General features: G+C 38.2%; 1 protein-coding gene across 21 annotated transcripts in view; it reads right to left on the reverse strand.

The window, feature by feature from the left end:
• anks1b (ankyrin repeat and sterile alpha motif domain containing 1B) overlaps positions 1 to 17482 on the reverse strand; it is an 870400-nt gene that overhangs the window by 37602 nt on the left and 815316 nt on the right. The window contains exon 1 of one of the 21 annotated variants that reach the window (XM_063072530.1): positions 12607 to 12745. The exons of 16 other annotated variants lie outside the window; for them this stretch is intronic. The gene's annotated coding sequence lies outside the window, so the exon portion shown is untranslated. Of the gene's footprint in view, positions 1 to 2191; positions 2587 to 11833; positions 12568 to 12606; positions 12746 to 17482 lie in introns of those variants that run through there. 4 more of the 21 variants (XM_063072528.1, XM_063072532.1, XM_063072529.1 and 1 more) reach the window with 4 other exon arrangements.

A 17482-nucleotide genomic window follows, 5' to 3' on the forward strand; every position in this document is an offset into this window, starting at 1 on the left:
TTTATGCTTTGCATTTATGCATCAAAATTCAGTATCTGCAAAAATACTGAAGCCTGCTGGCATTCTGAAATTAGGGAAATATACGACTAGCAATTATTATCACTTTCTTCTTTAGTCCGCTCATCTTTTTTTCATGAATTGAAGGATGCACTGGAAGGGAATTTCATTGTTTTTTTTTCCCTTATGTGATCGATAGATGAAGACTTGAAATGTTCATATTTAAATAGATGCATGGCGTGAAGTTGACATTTTCCCGTAAGGTGTATTTGGCCAAAAGTTGACACTAGTCAGTTTTAAACTATTCTCTATATAGAGCACTGGTGCGATGCAAGGTTCGATACAAATCACAGAGGTCAGTAGGTTGCTACTTAAATGGATCAAGTCCCGCAACTTTGTTTATATGTTTACTAATAATATTTGGTGACTGGAAATGTGCATCGCGAGTCTTGAGACAAATGATGCAGCTGACTCAAAATACTAGCAAAGCAGGATTCGATTCCAACCTCTGGTACTGTTTGTGGGAAATCTTCATATTCCCTCTGTGCCTGTATGGGTTTCTCCTGGGTTCTGCAGTTTTTTTTGTGCCAGATATGTGCTGGTTGTTCGATTAACCGTCCATTGTATATTGCCCCTCCTTTAGGAGTGTGATTTGAGAAGCAGGGGAGTCTTATTGGGCATGTGAGAAGTTATAGGCTACAGAGAAATAAATAGAATTGGATTGATGTAATTGGTGAGCTAGTATGAGACCCAATGGGTTGAATGGCTCTGAGGTCTTCAGAAATGACAAAGCAAGAAATAAAACAACTGGCATAAATGAATAGATAGATCAGGGTCTTCTCATACTGTAACCAAAACTATTAATATGCTTTCATTGGTATAATAAATGCCAAATACATATTAAACATTAACAAAAATACTATTATACAACTTACAATAATGGCATTTAAAACAATGTATCAAGTGATGCACAGAAGCATTATCAAACCAATTCTAATACCAAGCTATGCCAGAAGGTTTTAGTAGATCAAAGTAGTTCACTTAAGGATGTCTAAGTTGGGGAGAGGACACAGCAGTTGATGGTTTTTGAGAGCAAATTCTAAAGATTGGGGTTTAGATCGATGAAGAGTTATCTACTACTGATGAGGAAATTAAAGGCAGGAGGTCAGAATTGGATGAGCAGAGAGATCCTAAAAGGTTGCAGGAAGTTAAAGAAATACAATGATGGGATGTAATGAATAAATATGAAAATGCTATTCAGGGTGTTACTAGTGAGTGCTCATACTTTATCATGCCCATCACAATGTGGAAATATAACATAAGACATTGGAGCTGGAGTAGGTCATCTGGCCCATCGAGCCTGCTCCGCCATTCAAAAAGATCATGGCTAATCTGGCCATTGACTCATCTCCACCTACCTGCCTTTTCCCCATAACCTTTAATTCCCCCACTATGCAAAAATCTATCCGACCTTGTCTTAAATTTATTTACTGAGGTAGCCTCCACTGCTTCATGGAGCAGAGATTTATTTACTGCATTTCATTCTTTCTCTCATCAGAGCCAGTTTACCTTCCTAAGGCTTTGATTTCTTGATGAAGTACAGTTTCATGGACAATTATATCTCCTCAAGCAGTTCCCAAGTGAGCATTTTGAAATGTGAAGTTCACTGTGATTAAAAACAAAGATATCCCAGCTAGGGTGGAAACCTTGACAGACTTTATTCTAACTCAAGGGCACTGACACCAATTATCACACCTCAACTGCTTCGGGGCCCGAGATAAATCACACACTAGATTGAATTTGGCAAATACCTAGTCCATAAAGCTCATTGAATTAACTTTAAGCCTTTGAAGGAATTATTCCATCATATTCCTTTGGAATTACCCGCAAAAATTTGAATCCTCGTTTCTCCAGTTTTAAGCTTCACTTGCTTCTAGTTAAAGGACAGTGAAAGCAGAAAAAGACTACTATTTAATATAAATATCTGAAACTGTGCACAGCTGACAACTATGATGGAGTCTTCAATGCAAGAAAACATTCTCTATTGAGCCAACGGCTGATAATGTTGGTATTGTGGATTAAACACAAGAACTATTTGATAAACAATGAGAACACAAAGACGTGTATAAATAAAACAAAAAAAACTATAACTAGGCGCAGTATACATACAGATTTTCTTTTTTTTTGCACTTACCTCTTTTAAAGGATGCTATCTTGACGGTTGCCCCACACAATACCCCAATACAGGGAATGGCAGAAGTTTGAATAATGATTTAAGATCATTTGACCATTCAGGTCCGCACAGTTGCCCCTGATCTTCTTAAATGTCTGTAAACGTTAACTTTTCTGGGGGAGTTATCTGATATCAGCCAGAAGAGAGAACTTGAGTCAAAGTTCCTTTTCACTTCCCTAAGCACATTCAAGCTAATAATAGCACATCTTCCCCTGATGACACCAGCAGCTAAATGAGCACACAGCTAAAGCTATCCCTGGATTCTCTTCACAATGCACCATTTAACCACTGAATGACAGGCTGGAACTATTTTTAACAAACCAGTTTGAAATAAGATGATATGCAAATGTGACTCATGCAGTATTTTTTTCTAGAGAATCATTTAACCATTATAACAACCTACCTTCAAATGTAGACAAAATTAGCTGCACACATTTGAACACAACCAAAATTAAACTAAAATGGCCTAATAGGTCAAGTTTCTTCAACAATTGTCTATTTGGTACTTTAAAAAGCTAATATGATTTAAATCATGAGTAATCTATTTGTATACTTTGAAATTAGTTACTAAGAAATATGCAATAAATGTTCTCATAGGAGATAAAGAATGTACAAGGAACTGGACAATAATTTTTCACAGCACAATATTACAGCAATTATATAATTTGTTATTAAAGTTCAAAGCAAATTTATTATCAAAGTACATATATGTCACCATATGTAACCCTGAGATTCATTTTCTAGTGCTATACTCAATAAATCCATAATAGAATTAATGAAGGACTACACCAGCTTGGGCATTCAACCAGTGTGCGAAGGACAACAAACTGCAAATACAAAAAGAAAGAAATAATAAATAAATAAAGTGCTGTGGCAGCAACTCAATGATGGAGCAAGTGAAGTTGAGCGAAGTTATGGTTGAAGAGAGCTTAATATAAAGAGCTCCAAAGTGAATTTGAATTTATTTAAATCTTACACTCATCCCACAATGTGGGAGAGTATAAATCTTCGTTATGCCTTCGTCACAATGTACAGACCTACATGTATCTGGAAGTGATACAAACATTTTATCAATATGATAAACAACTTTTAATTAATGATAAACCCAAATTTAAAACAATACATAATAATTTATTTATAAAGTTCTGCCAGGTTTCAACAAGATGAGCTTAGATATGGTTCTGACTCTATACATCATTTTACAAGTAACTAGCTCAAAGGATCCAGAAATAAATTGCTTTGGCCAGAGAAGTAAAGTTTGAGCAGTCAATAAAAATTCATTGTGCTGTCTCCAGAGTACATTACTGTTTCTTAACCCCTTTTGAGATTTGTTATTTGGATTGTTTTCATCTGCTGTCATCCATTGCCACAAATAGATGCCACAGCACATAGAGAGACACCACCAGGGGACCACAGTCATGGTGAGGAAGTAGTTTCATTTCCCCAGTGTAAAACTTTCACCTGTAGATAAACTACTTAAAGTATGCTGGCAGTAAACATATCAGTATGTACCAGGAATCAATTGGAATTTCAGTTCTCCTTTTGGGGTTGTCCTAAATTCTAAGTTTTCATGGGCTGATATGAGCTTTAAATGCCATCTTTCTAAAAGCAAAGGTTAGCTGTGTGTACTGATTGTGGATTTCGGCAGAATTATCCCCTTCATGTTCTCTCATATTTTCCCCTCTTTAATATTACTACTGCAAACTGACATGGCATTTTCCTTGAGCTGCGAAGATAGAATTTCTCACTTTGGCAGCTGTGGATGCAGTTTCCCCAATCAGCTGAAAGTTGGTAATGGTTTGTCTTCTTAAGGTAATGGGCTGTGTATGCGAAGTGGCCTGCTGAGAACTGGCAAATCTCACCCAGTGAGCACAAGCAAGCCTAAGTGACAGGCACAGCTGGGATTTAAATACCCCCCCCCCCCCACAATGGAGTTTTCATTGCTTATGCTTCTGTTTTCAAAGATCATAGAGCGCGACAGCACAGAAACAGGCCCTTAGGCCCATCTAATCTGTGCTGAACTGTTATTCTGCCAAGTCTGTCAACTACACCCAGACTGTAGGACGAGTCATAAATTAAGGGTAAAAGATGAAATAGTTTTATTCTAATCTCCCCTAACCTCAGTGGAAAAATCCCTGCATTTATTCCATCTATACCCCTCATAATTTTGTAGATCTCTATCAAATCTCTCTTCATTCTCCTACACTCCAGGGAATAAGGTCCTAACCTATCAACTTTTCTATTTAAATCAGGTCCTCATGTTTTAGCAAAGTGATTGAAAGAGTACAGAGAAAATTTACGATTATTGATTTTTTCCCCAATCTTATTGATACTTTTTTCCTGTAGATAGATGGCCAGAACTGCACAGAATACTCCAAATTAGGCCTGACCAAGTCTTCTACAATTTCACCATAACATCCCAACTCCTGTACTCAATACCCTGATTTATGAAATTCAATGCTCCAAGAGCTCTTTTCAACCCTATCTGCCTGTGACATCACTTATAAAGAAATATGCACGTGTTCCCAGATTCTTCTGTTCTACTACACTCCTCAGTGTGCTATTGTTCACTGTGCAAGACCTATCCTGAATTGTCCTCCAAAAGTGCAACACCTCACACTTGTCTCCATTAAATCCTTCCTGCTAGTTTTCTGCTAATTTTCCAGCTGGTCCAGATCCTGCTGCAAGTTCTGATAGCCTTTCTTGCGGTCCAATATGCTCCAATTTTGGTGCCATCTGCAAATAATCTGATTCCGTTTACCATAATATCATCCAGATCATTAATATAGATGATAAACACCAACAGACCCAGCACCAATCACTGCGGCACACCACTAGTCACAGGCCTCAGTCAGTGAGGCAACCATCTACTCCTATTCTGCAGTTTCTCCTACTAAACTAATGCTGAATCCAATTACTACTTCATCCCGTTTGCCAAGTGACTGAACCTCCTGGACCAATGTCGAAGGGCTTGCTAAAATACATGTAGATATTTGCTGTCTTTCCTTCATCAACTTTCCCGCTAATCACCTCATAAAACTCTTTAAGATTGGTTAGACACGATCCACCATACACAAAACCATGATGACTATTCCTAATCAGACCCTGTCTGTTCAAATACTTATATATCCAGTCCCTTAGAATACCGTCTAATTATTTACCCACTACTGATGTCAGGCTCATTGGCCTGTAATTTTCTGTCTTATTCTTAGAGCCTTTCTTTAACAAACTATTTAACATTAGCAATCCTCCAGTTCTCTGGCACCTCACACATGGTGAAGGATATTTTAAATACTTCTGCCAAGACTCCTGCAATTTCTGCACCAGCCTCTCACTAGGGCCAACGGGACACCTCATTAGACACTGGGGACTTATCCAACCCAATCTGAATCATGACAGCAAACACCTCCTCTTCTGTAATCCAGATATGGTCCATGACCTTTAGATTTAGTACACTCCCATCACTAATCTGCCATTTGCAAACACATCCAACTACCAAGCATCATATCTGTATACTAAATAACTTGGTATGTCTGAAGATAAAAGTACAGCAGAGTTGTAACCTTTATGATTCTGTCATTAATGTGAAACAAATTAACGTTGCATCAAGATATCAAATGCAGCATACTTATATACTAAGATTTCTATCACTGAAGTGACTACTTATGCGGCCACTGAATTACAATTGAGAAGGATTATTTTCCTATTTGAGCAAGTGGTTTAATTTAGTTTCTTTCACCACCTTAGCTTAGAGTTGAAGACTAATTATGTGAATAGCATTAGCTAATGGTCTTTAACCATAGACAACAAGGTACATGGAACAAATGTGTTCCAGTGGCTTTCTTTCTGAAGAAGTGTTTTTAAGGATAACTTTATCGGCATAATCAATAGCATGAAGGAAACATATTAAGAAACCTCCTCACTAATGAGACTAAAGGGATAAATGTTCAGATTTCAATACAATCACTTATGAGGTAATGATACCAATTTCGATCTATTCTTAATTGCCAAAAACTAAAAAAAAAAATTTTGCAGATGCTGTATATCTTGATGAACGAACAGAAAATGCTGGAGGAACTCAGTAAGTCAGGCAGAATTTTTGGAGAGGAATAAACAGTCGGCATTTCATTAAGACCGGAAAGAAAGGCTGGGGGTGGGGAGGTGGGGTGGGGGGGGGGGAGAAGCCAGAATAAAGAGAAGGAAGGAGAACGAGTACATGTTGGCAGGTGATAGGTAAAACAAAGTGAGGGGGAAGGTGTAATGACACAAGCAGAAAACGAAAAAATATTCTGCTATTCTGTTTTCTTGCTTGTTTGTTGAATAGTTTTTCCCTTTCTATTCACACAAGTTGTACACTTTGCAAGTAAACTATTTCAATGTACTCTTCATTTCTGAAGACTTTTAAAAAGACATTTTATACAGAATTCAAGAAAATCCCCTGCTAATATCTGAAACTTTAATTAGCTCATTAAGAGCAATAGGCAAGACTAATGCATCTTCATAACATAGCTTAATTTTATATAGTAAAAGTATTACTGTTCATGAATATTCTAACACCAACAATAATTATAAAATAACTACCATTTAATTAAATGATTTATTCTAACCAAGAGATGATCACACTTCTTTCAAATTACCTCAACCAAAATGTTGTCCTTCAGACTTAATTGCTACCTCTGGCAGAATTATGGTTTCTTTTTATACGAGAATTATCACCGTAAAGCCTTTGTATTAATAGTGCTGCAAGATTATTTAATTCTTCAAAATGTAGAAACGGCAAACGTATGGTATCTTCAACCAAAACTGCATTTGGAAATATAAACCACATTAATCTGGTGAAAGCAGAAAATAAACTTCGAACAATCCCTTGATATTCTGGTTTCTTTTGGCGTCATGCACAGAACACCAGTTAATATGGGTATTAAGGATTTGCTCCTAAAAGATTAAAGAAATTTTGCCAGTCCAGTGGGCCACAAAAGGGCAAGGGGGGAGGGGGTAGGGTGGAGGCTAAGAAAGGGAATAAATATTGCAACAAGTTAATACAATAAGTTTCCCAAGAATGTCAAAAGACGAAAGGAAATCTGCTTTAAAGTTTATCAATAACACTATAATGCCACAAACCATTAAATGAATAGTTAACTAAAATAATTCAAAAGCACCACGTTAGACAAACTGGCACTCTTCAGGATATAGTCAAATATGTTGGAGTACACAAACAGTTATGTCTGTAATGAAGCACCCTCAAGTCCTCATTTATCCTAATTATTAAATACATCACATCTGATAGATGCTTTGCAGCAGAGTGTGCTAAATAATTTGGAAAAGACTGGATAGAAAATAGATTAATTTTAATGACATTAATTTTATATCATGTTCATTACCTTAAAATCTACTTTTCTATTCCTTTCTCAAACAGGAATCCATTTTCTCTTTAAAAGGCTATTAACAATCTTTGCTTGCACCTTTATTTCCGTTACATTATTCTCTGACTCAAAATGAGTAGTATTTTTATACAAAATGTATTTCTCCAACAAAATTAATATATCTAAATTATGACTTCTCACAATCGACTTATTAACAAGAAATATTTTTTGCCCATCCATCTTATCAAAACTCTTCCTAATTTTAAATGTATCTGAGTGCCTCTTGCTTCTTTTGATTCATTGGCAACACCCTCAACTTCTCTTCTGTGCCAGTTTTAAGTCCATCATTTTCTGATAATTTATCTGTATCCTCTTTAAATATTCCCAATGATCTAGCCTCCACAACCCTCTGCAGTGGAGAATTTCAGAGATTCACCATCCACAATAAAGGTAGTGCATTTATAATTGTAGAAGCCTAATCAAATAAAAGTTGAGTATTTTCTGTGAACTTGTGACATTCCATGTGATTATGGCTGCACTGTAATAAATAATATCTTAGGTATATATATTAACATAAAGCAATGTATTATGAACTTACATGAAGCATAGATCTAGAATTAATTCCTCCTCCTGTTTCCAGGATTACAGAAGACTTCCATATTCCTGCCACTGCTTCCATACAGATAAACACCATCATTCTACTCCCGAGAGGCTGGTTTTCAATGTACAAGATCATGCCCCAAGTGTTACTCTTTATAGTCAGGCATTATTTCTCTGTAAGCTTATGGTTACCAATAGTAATTCAACAAACTTTAATGCTTTGGCCCAAATTCCAGGGCACATCTCTCAGAGTAATGCTTGGAGTTGAGGTAGACTTCTGGAATATCTATCCGGAACTCCATCGAAGGCCAATACATTCTTCCTAACTTATAGTGTTCAGGATTGATCCAGCTGTGACATAACTAATACCCTTTTGCATCCCACCCCTCTTGCTCTCAAAGCCAGCATTCTTTGGGCAATTACTTTTTCCAGCCCTTCATCATTTATTAAAGAATTTCATTATATTGCCAAAAACCTACAATGCAGCCCATCTCAGTGCCATCATCAAATCTGAATATGTGGACTTTTACCCTACCATCCAAGTTGTTTTTAAAACAATGCAGAGTTGTGGACACAAACCTCTGTGGGAAATTGCACAGACCAATTTGTGCATCTGCCTGTCATCCCTGCTCAGACTGCCATGGAGAGATGAAAGTTTTTAAACAAGGCTCCTCTGTAAACCATTTCCTTATCATTAGGTTTTAATTCCCTCACTATTACTCAAAACTTTATTTGACTGACCCATAACCTTTCCTTCATCTTTTGGCATTTGTTTGACACCTCAATAAAATTGCTCATCATACCTTAGTTCAATAGCTGCTGAAAATCTACCCCATGCTCCTGTTACATCCTTTTGACCATACCCCCGACTTATGTCCTCAACTACTCCACAACTAACTGCTTCCACACATCAGAAATTAACTAACTTAAGCTTCTTTAAAATTTGGAGCCTGACCTTAACACACAAAATCCTGTATCATCTTGGCTCAATGAACCACACAGACTCCCAGAGCAGCTTAGACTAAAATATAACATTTTTCCATGTAACTATCTCAAGCTCCACTACTCTTAAGAGAAGGTATCTTTCCCTTAATTCTTGTTTCATTCTAGATTTCCTTTTCCTCACCATTGATGGACATTTCCCCAACTTGCTCGACTAATCTCTTGGAACTTCTCCCTTAAGTGCCCTGTCCCAATACTTTACTCCCTGCCTTTATAAACTACTGCTTCCATCTGAACTTTCAGTAGCCTGTCATGAGATGAGACTGAGAGGTGACTTCATTGAAACCAAAGTTCTTATAGGGCATGGCAGATTAATTACAAGGATTGCTGGTGTTGCTGGAACCAGAGGTCAGAGTCTTGAAGACGTTGGCAATTCCGGGCAGATGACAATAAATTTCATCGCTCAGTTGCAGAAATCTTTGGAGACTCGTTTGCTGAGGAAGTTCAGGAGATGTAGAGATTTTTTTTGTTAGATATTAAAGCAGGGGTTCACAGACCTCTTGCTTAATCACATTGCTTCACGACATAAATAAAGTTGGGAACCCTTGTATTAAAGGGATCAAAGGATATGGGGATTGGTCCTGGAAAGTGGCCCCAATGTAAATGGGAGAAATTATCTTGATTAATGGCAGAATAGGCACAAAGGGCCAAATGGCGAACTCAACTTCTATTTCTTAGCTTTACTGTCTCCTCATCAAACTTGGTTTCAAGGCTGTCTGATAATATTTCCTTGAGACAGTTTCCAACAGCAATGCTGCAATTTGTTAATGGCCTGAATAAAATAAACTGAATTAAAACAGAAATCATTTTGTTTTGAAAGATACCTGAGTTTTAATTAATAATTACATTAACTGCATAAACAGGCTGCTAAATTTCATATCTCACTCCAGCTCTTGTGAGTAACCCTTCCAGAGAAGGAGATTGACAACTGAGTTGGCACGGTAGTGTAGTGGTTAGCACAGCACTGTACAGTACCAGCAACCCAGGTTCAATTCCCACCACTGTACGTAAGGAGTTTGTATATTCTCCCTGTGACTGCACTGGTTTCCTCTGGGTGCTTCGGTTTCCTCCCACAGTTCAAGACCTAGCCAGCAGGTTAATTGGTCATTATAAATCGCCCCATAATTAGGCTAGGATTAAATCTGGGGATTGCTGGGCAGTGCAGCTCGAAGGGCTGGAAGAGCCTCTTCTGCACAGTATCTCAATAAGTAATAAGATTCTGGGAATAAGATTCCATGTAGCAGAATTTTCCCCCTTCCACCCTCCCCACCCCATGTAACAATATTTTTTTCTTGAGGAGGTACGACTTTCAGCCTCTCAGTTTTATTTTGAACTATCCTGCTGTGTGTCTGTGGATATGGACAGGGTCCTTCAGAATACAGTCTCTTGTGGGGAAGGTGTCCCATTTCCTCTCACACTCCCAGTGGGACACATTTTAGGGTCACTCACTCTGACGAGTGAATGTCAAAGGAAATCAGGATGATACACATTGCTGATCTAAACAGCTCAGATTCTCACTATACCTCCCCAGATCCAATACTACAGCTTTGGAATGGCTGCCAAGGAACGACTTTCATTGATGACAAGTCCAAAGTATTATTGATTTTTCAACATTTTTATGAATTACCAAATATTCAGTAATCAATAAAAGTCAAAATATATCATCCCCTACTCGAACATTTTAATTGAAAAAAAACTCAGATCCAGAAGCACCCATTAGAAAAAAATCACCAGCTATCAAACTCGCGCTCTGGTGAACTACAGTTACAATATTTGCACAGATTCGTTGGACAACCAAATATAATACTACTTCAACAATTTATAAACACTAGCTCCTAACATAACCTTAGCTTTACGCTTACGGTAATTTGTGTTTACTCATCCTAGATATTATTCAAGAGCTGATAAACAAAATATATGCACTTCCCATCAGCACTTCAATTAATAATACATCTTATATGCGGTGTTGTTGTCACAAGTGATTACTTAATTTTATTACTCAAAGCATACAACATAGGGATAATTGCTCTTTGTTATGTTGGCAGGTGCAAGCACGAACGTACAAAACTAGAGGACTGGTCTCCGAAGCATAGTCACAATCTGAAGTCGAAGCGTGTTAAAACAAACCTTGCGCACAAATGGAAGAATATCATTGTAGAAGGCAAAAAAAACGAAACTCAAAAAAAGCAGTTTCTTTGTGTAAATTATGCCATTTATTTCCCTTGAAACGTGATAAGTGCTGCTACTATAGAAAACAGCAGACCGTGAGATGTAGCTCACTGTACTCTCTCTGTCAAAGCTGTGTACTACCACATTACTCGGTTAACGTCCTACCCAGCAGAAACGTAACAACAGCGATGCGTTATTTACACAACCACTGCAGTTAAAACACAGCACCGATAAAACTGCATTGTTTTTTTCTTGAAACTGGAAGTGTACAAAAGACGCAATTGATGTAAAATGGTCGGTCAAAGACTACAGGGTTCACTGCTCCCAGCCGTTACCGTTAGCTGAACATTTCCCCTACCTTCGCATTATTTCAGAAATGCGCATCTGTCTCTCGTCTCGACTTCCATTTTATGTCTGCTACCGTTAACAGTCTCAAAGTTTCCAAAGTGAACGGTTAAATCTGACTCACCTGGCCCCCAAAGCACGAGTGGAATTATGTAGAATTCCCAGTCCTTTTCACAGTCAGAAAAGATCTGCAGTCGAATCCAGGCTGTGTGAGCACCTTACTCCTCTGATGCGTCATACCACACCAAAGCATCAGAGAAAATTAGACGTGCACTTTTAAAAAAAATCTGACAAAAAGGCTCAAGACATAAATAACAACTGCTCTGGCTAAAGGTCAGAAATAAACACGCCCTGCATCAGTTTACTGCCCTAACAATTGTAGTAAGTCTTCACCAGCAGGCACTTTCTCGACTGCACCCGTGCCTTTGCAGTCACGGTATTATGAATACTCTGACACACAGGGCGCCAAGCTGCTATACTGATTCACAACCCAGATGACTGGATACCTTTTTTCCTCACACATTCAAAGAGATATCATGTATTTATTGTGATTACTTCTGGCTCCCAGCCACAACTACATACAGTGCTTTGAACGCTCAATTAGTTTCTGGGATCTCGAAATGCCACTTCCGCATCCACCATTAAATAAAATCCCGAAGCGCTCGAAAGATACCCGAAATGAAGACCATCACTTCTATAGCTGCCAACAAAAAACAACTTTCTTCAAATGGTAACTAATTAAGTAGCTCCCAGATACAATTTGAGGTCATCCAAACTGCACTATTAACTGCAAGGCTGAAACATTTCGATTCCTGCAGCGAATTACAGCATCCGAAAACATCGCCTTTGTTTAACTCCTGCGTGCACGCATAAAGGATGACATTAATTATCACTAACCTCTCCGTACTATAACACAAAAAAGCGAAGGGGCAGAGTATCTGTTGGAGAAAACGCAACATTTTCATTGAAATAAAGCACGAGGGCTGGCTAGGGCACATCCATTTCCCCAAATCTAAATGAGTCATGAGCTCGTTATATTTTGTGTGGGAAATTAACCTAAAAGACTGCACTATTAAATGTTGTAACCTGGGAATTGGATCTGCTAATGAAAGTCTGTTCTCTGCTGTGCTACAATCACCATAGCAACTTCCAGATGTCATAGTAACCATTTAAAGATTCTCCATGTTAAAATGCACCTACTAAAATGAAACATAATAAACGTGGTAAATACAAGCTTTCGTGTTTTTAACTCAAAATCATACTTTTCTACATGACACTATATGCACATTTTATTGAACTTTGTGACACCCTCAGTTCATCAAATGAGATCTAGATCTGGAAATTGGACAATTGGGTAGAATTTTAGAGGAAAATTGATCACTATGTAATCAATGGAGCACCTATGACTTGATTTCTGAAACATGCAAACTTGCTTCTGTATTTTCCATGTGTTTGACACAAATAAAGGCCAGATATGTGTAAAGACACTGTGAATATCGAATATTACATCTAAGAAGTTCAGTTCTGCAGGTATGGCTTCACAACCCATTCAGAATCATTGATGTCACTGTTATTTACCCAAGTGTCTCTCCACACCCAGCACTATATTTTAGCTTCAACCAGATGGTGACCTCCACACTCCCCAGCTGACCACAACCCAACATCCTTCAGTTACCAATCTCGATCCCCAATATCCTGACCACCTTCGAGATCTCAAATCTCCCGTACTGTCACCCCTCTCCTCCATTCCCAACATCGCTTTATGTCCTGCCATGACTTCCTCCACCATAAAAGAGTGGGCAGGGGAAACAGCAACACGCACAACACGCTGGAGGAACTCAGCAGGTCGGGCAGTATCTGTGGAAATGAACAGTCAACATTTCGGGCCGAGATCCTTCGTCAGGACCCTTCGTCTCGGACTGAAGAACGTCGTGCTAACCACTACACTACCGTGCTGTCTCATAAAGCAAATAGCTTCACCAGGTATATACGTAGAAATTTAAGAAGAATAATTTCAAGGTAACCCCAAGATCTTTTTCGGAATAAGTAAAATTTTGTTATAAAATATTCAGGATTTAACTAAGAGGTTTGAGTAATAACGAAGCACACTGAAGCTTCACTATAATTAATCTTTAAAAAAGTGACACATGCAGTGCAGGAGGCTGGAAAGTGCACACTAGTTGAAGAAAAATATGCATTCTGCAGATCCTTTAACATTACAGAAACATACTGTACATGACTACGGTGTCTCTTAACTGACTGAAGGGTTTAAGGACATGATAGTTTTCTCCTGCTGTTCTGCTCTTCAATCAAATGTGAATGCAAAATGCCTCATTCTCTCCACACACATGCATGTTAGTCCACCCTGTCCATTCATTGTATCAATTAACGGACACACTCTCAACATTCAAACTCCAACAGCAAATGTTCAAAATTTTAATGTGGTAAAATATAGTAAATGGGAAAATCAATAAGAAATGAGAAGGATGATGAATTTATATAGCATAATTAAAATTTCTTAATGGGTTACGTATCTTTTCAAATACTTGCAAAAACTTTAGATTTTGGTGATATTAGTTAAGAGAAAACATCTGCAGAAAATGCCAATCATTATTAAGTATTGTCATGGGACCTTGAACTGCCTAAGTCAGCAGAAAGGACATTAATTAAAAATTTCATCTCCAAGTGACATTGTTGCTAATGCAACACTCCCAAAGTTCTGCTCAGGGCCGCCAGTCAAAACGTAATTTCAGTTACACATCAATATCATCCCCAATGTAGTTTTGAACATAGATGACCTATGGTCAATGAACCTGCTGGTTAGACTGGAACAAACTGGTCTTCCAGCCTCAGTAGAATATTAACAGTGAACTGCAGCCACCCAGAGGGAAGAGGGAAGCAGAGCAAGGACATCTTGCAATTTGAGATGCCTTTTGAGGATTTTCTAAGAGAGTGTCAGATGAGGAAAGGAATTCAGTGAATTATTTTACTATAAAGGCCACCTTTTGGTGGGCAGCTTCTGCTGTCTCTTTCATAATTATTGGTTAGGCTGGATGCAGAACCACTTTCTCATGTGGGCACTGAAACAGGCATTTGTATTCGGAAGACCAAATACCTGATTATAGGGATCAGTGAGGGCATCATTACAGCATCCCAATCAATATATGTCAAAAGTGCTTTGGAGTGCAGGAGACTGGGATTCTAAGCTGGATTTATAGCAACTATTTTCCACTGTGTATGTGAGTACAACCAAGTCCAATTTTAATCCCCTAATCTTTTACTCAGTCCATAAATTCACCATCAACTAAATGAACTAAGACATAATCTGTACTTCTTCATAATCATAACAATTCACCAATTCCTGTTATTCTTATTAACTCATTTATATTTAGATTTTGCTTTTATGTCTGAAAGCAAATAATCAAGTAGATATATAATTCTAAAGTATAACGTGTGCCAAAGCAAACTTCAATTTTTAAGACCCCCTAAATTATTTACAGAGGAATAAAATCATCAACTGTGAAATCATATTTACAATGTGATTTAGCTTTATGGTCAGCAATCTGTAATTTATTGAAGAAGCACTCTAATTTTGTATCGTATTGATTGACTTTGTGTGAGAGTGACACAGTGATACAATTGTAATATTTTTGCAGCAAAAGTGCCGCATATTGTATATTAAGAAACCAAAAAGCTCACGCCCACCTCTGTGACAGGCCAAATAAACTTGATTTTCTAATAACTTGATGTGATCTGATGCATGAACAGAGTTGGGAAGAGTATGTCTAATTTAATTTAATTCACCTGTATATAAATTAAATACCATCACAAACAATAGTATATAAAGGGCTAAAATGCACTCATGATAATACCATCTGCTTATATTGATCAGAAATTCCACTTTTTTATCCATTATTTCACATTATTGAACTGATGAATTGCATTTCCCTTTAGATGCAGTTACTTGGCCAACTGCACCACCAAGTGCTCAAATATGTTAATGCAAGACGTTCATCTAACGTGAACCGAATGTGGATTGTATACCCATTTCTTCAGCTGACAACTCACAGTCAGTGTTTGGATTAACAGGCTCTAGTGATATTTACCATTACCCTTAACCAATCAGCTATAATTAACTGTAAGGAAACATACCTAGTTGGTTTCGGCATGCAATGAAAGCTTTGCATTCCAGGTTGATTTAATTGTCAAAAGACAATCTTATTAGTATGAAGGCACTTTGTTTATTTATTCTCTACTAATTTAAAGGAATGAAAAAAACTGCAATGCTGGAAATCTAAAACTTAAATAAAACAGAAAAAACTCATCAAGTTAGGCCGCATCTAAAGGAAAGTGGAACAGTGATACTTTGGGTCACAGACCCAAAATATTGACTCTTTTTTCCCACAAATGCTGAGTTTATCCCGCATTTTCTATTTTTTATTTCTCTGTCGCACATATGGGGCAAACTATTCTGCTGCCAAATGCAGCAGAACAAATCAATGAGCAGGAAAGCTGGGTGGGCTATTTAAACAGCTGGTGGGAGGCTGCAAGTGTACCACTGAGTGTCAGGGCTGTAAATTACTCCCACGATTGTTGGCCAATCTGTTGCCATTACTTATTTGGAAAGCATTGTGGCTATGCAGCTTCGAACAACCTTAACGCCATCGTGTCTCTGTCTTTCTCCAAGGGAAATTGGACTGCAATTGACACCTGGATACCTGGCAGCACAGCCTTTAATTCTGTAGCTGGAGCACTTTGAGGGCCTGCCATGCGATTTGTGCTTTGAAGTAGCCACTTCACCGTTTCCAAATAGCTCTGATCATCAAAGACAGTTGGAAACAGATGCAGAGAAAATAAAAGTAATCAATCCACGTGACTGATGTACATTTACTAAAACACTAATATTAATTAACATGAATTAAAAGAAATCAGACTGCTAACCTTCACTTACTTTTAATGAACATTAGCAGCCCCACAAATGCTAGTTATGATTGGCATAAAGCTTTAAAGGAAAATGTATCTTGTTCTAGCTTTGTTATGAATACAGAGATAAGTCCATGGATAGAGCAGGATATTAGATACAACTACTGAACCCGCTGAACTCGTGTCCTCATACCTCGACTCCATTCTATCCCAATTGGTCCAGTCCCTTCCCACCTACATCCACAACACTTCTGATGCTCACAGTCTTCTCACTAACTCTCAATTCCCTGGTTCTGCCCATCTCATTTTCACTGTGGATGTCCAGTCCCAATACACTTCTGTTCACCCAACAGCAGGCCTTAAAGCTCTCAGCTTCATTTGCAATAAAATAACCAACTAGTTCCCCTCCTCCGTCTGACAGGACTGGTCCTCATCCTCAATAATTTTTCCTTTGGTTCCTCCCACCTCCTCCTGACTAGAGGAGCAGCCAAGGACACCTGCATGGGTCCCAGTCCCCAGCTATGCATGCCCTTTCATTGGCTATGTAGGACAGTCCACGTTCCAAGCCTTCCCTGGTAATGCTCCCCAACTCCTCCTCTGCTACACTGCCGGCTATATTGGTGCTGGCTCATGCACCCACACTAGCTTGTCAATTTCATCAGCTTTGCCCCCAACTTCCACCCTGCCCTTAAATTCACTCGGTCCAATTCTGACTCACTCCTCCCCTTTCCCGATCTCTCTTCTATCTCTGAAGACAAACTGTTGACCGATATCTTTTATAAACCTACCAATTCCCACAGTTATTTTGATCATGCCTCTTCCCACCCTATCTCCTGTAAAAATGATATTC

Source organism: Mobula hypostoma, chromosome 20 (genome assembly GCF_963921235.1).
Source record: "Mobula hypostoma chromosome 20, sMobHyp1.1, whole genome shotgun sequence".
Classification (NCBI taxonomy): Eukaryota; Metazoa; Chordata; class Chondrichthyes; order Myliobatiformes; family Myliobatidae; genus Mobula; species Mobula hypostoma.